The following is a 3,336-nucleotide window of genomic DNA, read 5'->3' as shown; positions in this document are numbered from 1 at the left end:
ATCGAAGTTAGAAATTCAAATATTGTGACCAAATAAATTTTGTAGGGTGCCACAAATTTGTACAAATTTCCAAAGGGTGCCGTGACTAAAGAAAGGTTGGGAAACACTGATTTAGAAGACGAAAACCAAACAAAGTTAAGTCTGACACAGAGAAAAGGACCGATGGCCGGTTCGTCTTTACTTAAATGTATGTGTGTGTACTTCTAACATGTTTGGTTGGTAAAGTAAATGTTGTAAATTCAAATCAGAGCATCTTCCGTGTCTGGAATGGATGTATTCTTGAGTCTATAAGGTAACAATAATATAATAAGATAACCTTGTTTGAAATGGGTTTGGCTAAAAGAAAATGTTGGATTCGTCTATACTACTAGGTACTTATACTATCTTGACTGGGTTAAATAGAATTGCATTTCTAAAAAGAGACTAAAATACAATTTTCATTGACTAAATGTCATCAGTTTTCGTCGACTAAAACTAGACTATAATGCTCAGACTATTAGTTGACTAAAAGTTGACTAGACTAAAAAGAGTATGAACGTGACTAAAACTAATAAAAACTAAAATGACAGTTTCACACAAAGACTAGACTAAAGCTAAAATTAAAACAGGCTGCCAAAAACAACACTACTATCAGCCAATAGTCTCAGCCTCAGACGTCACGCCCACGGACCGTTGGAATTTCGCCTGGAAACAAAGATGCCGTGACACCAAACAACCTCACAAAAGATGAAAGCCTTCATGTTTACAACTGTGACGATGAGCTCTTATCAGGATCAACTAAACGCTGGATATTCAAAAGTATGTGAAATATTTAAATTTTGCGGCATAGAATCTTTAAAATACATCCGAGAGTTTTACACACCGGTCTGATATTGTGGCGACATTTCCATGCCCCGAAACGTGACGCTGAACGACTAAAACTAATAAAAACTAAAATGACAGTTTCACACAAAGACTAGACTAAAGCTAAAATTAAAACAGGCTGCCAAAAACAACACTACTATCAGCCAATAGTCTCAGCCTCAGACGTCACGCCCACGGACCGTTAGAATTTCGCCTGGAAACAAAGATGCCGTGACACCAAACAACCTCACAAAAGATGAAAGCCGTCATGTTTACAACTGTGACGATGAGCTCTTATCAGGATCAACTAAATGCTGGATATTCAAAAGTATGTGAAATATTTAAATTTTGCAGCATAGAATCTTTAAAATACATCCGAGAGTTTTACACACCGGTCTGATATTGTGGTGACATTTCCATGCCCCGAAACGTGACGCTGAACGAAACGAACTGTGATTGGTTGTTTGACATGTCGGTCAAACGGCCTCATGGGCGGGCCTTGGCCAATGAAAGCTGCCATGGATTCCAGACCTTCAGCCGTCAGTGAAACTGATATCGGACATGCTTCTGGGGCAGCTTAATGTTCAATGATCTACAACAAAAGTTTCGGTGATAACTAAGTGAATATTTAATTACTTAAAGCTGTAGTTGAATCAGAAACATGTTTTTCTTAAGTCTATCTGGTGTTATTGAGAACATGTTGCTTAAGCTTTTAAGGTATTGGCAACATATTCATTAGGCCATCTGTTAAATGCAACAGAATTGTTGCTACAGGTTATGCGGATTTTAGCAACATACTTGTTTTGGTCATTTGGTTAAGGGCAACATGCTTGTTGCTTAAGGCTTTGAGATTTTGCTATCAGTTTGTGTTGGGGGATATCAGCATATGGTTTTGTTTTGGGGGGGTTATCGCTGCTCTCCCTGCTCTCATCCATGCTAGGCTGTATGGATGCGCAAGGAGATCTTACCCAGAATGGAACCATACCGCCAATCCAAACTGTATGCTATTGTCAATCATCTTTGACCTGACAGAAGTCAAATCAAGCGTAGCTTTAGTTCTGGCAGATCACACGAGTCAAGCTCGCATCAGCTGACTCTCAGCTGATCCCTATCTACCTATAGGAATACGACACCTATCTAAGCATTCATATATAGGGTCCCTCAGTATTATCAGCAGTTTTCGCATTGCTCAATAGCTAATTAAATGGCGAATTCGGCAGGCAAAACACCATCAGCAGGAATCGGGAATTTAGTGAGTGGAATTCATTTCCCCAATGGACTCACCTCCGATTCATTCAAGTTCGTTAACTAAAACATGTGAATTCAACGCATTGACCATAAGCTGCCTGATTCGGAAGTACCTGAGTTAGCATTACTAATTGCTAATTACCCTTCTCCATCCCCAGCTCCTCCTCTGTCAGTCAGGATTCAGCCTTCTGATTATCCTTTGAATCAGACTAATTCTAAAATGTGTACATAAAATTATTGAACTTTAACGATATCTGCAATACATTTATGTTGGTTCTGTTCTGTTTACCCTGGGGGGGTTATCGCTGCTCTCCCTGCTGTCATCCATGCTAGGCTGCATGGATGTGCAGGGAGTTCTTGCCCAGAATGGAACCATACCACCAATCCAAACTGTATGCTAATTGTCAGTCATCTTTGACGATAGTGGTCCTGACAGAACTAGGCATAAATATGTGCGCACTGTACGGACAACGTTTATACATCAGGCCCCAGGTCATTTGTAACTCTAATGAGAGCAGTCGCAGTACTATGATAAGACGACTCGGTACAAATATGGACGATACTAAGTTGAGTTGCCGTGGTGACCTGACAAGCCAGAACTTCCAACTAACTACAGAATTGCAAAGAAAAGATTTGAGGGAGAAGAGGTTGCAGTTGTGAATGATTACCTTGAGCAGGGAATCGTCGAAGACGCGGTGGAGGAGGAGTGATTTCAAGTAATGACTCTACATCAGTGTGGAAAGGCCTGAAAGCCATCACCCACTACAAGACCCCATCCCCCAGCACTGAGGCCAATCAACAACTGGCTGAAGACCTGAACGAGTTCTACTGCAGGTTTGAAAAGCAAAAGCCTGGTCTGACACCCCACACCCACTCCGACCGTCTCACAGCAGAGCCATCAACACCCTCCCCCTCCATCCCCCCTACTGTTTCTCATCCTGCACTCAAGATCTGTGAAGAGGATGTATGCAAAGTCTTCAGAAAGCAGAAGATAAGGAAAGCCAAAGGCCCAGACGGTGTCTCTCCAGCCTGCCTCAAAGCCTGTGCTGTCCAGCTATCATCCATCTTCACATTGATCTTCAACAGATCCCTGGAGCTGTGTGTAGTCCCCTCCTGCTTCAAACGTTCCACCATCATCCCTGTACCCAAGAAACCAAAAATCACAGGACTTAATGACTACAGACCTGTTGCTTTAACATCTGTGGTCATGAAGGCATTTGAGAGACTGGTGTTGGCCTACTTGAA

The sequence above is a fragment of the Sinocyclocheilus grahami genome, unplaced genomic scaffold (assembly GCF_001515645.1).
Source record: "Sinocyclocheilus grahami isolate Dianchi unplaced genomic scaffold, SAMN03320097.WGS_v1.1 scaffold612.1, whole genome shotgun sequence".
NCBI lineage: Eukaryota > Metazoa > Chordata > Actinopteri > Cypriniformes > Cyprinidae > Sinocyclocheilus > Sinocyclocheilus grahami.
The sequence above is the reverse complement of the archived record's forward strand: the minus strand, read 5'-3'. Positions refer to the sequence as shown.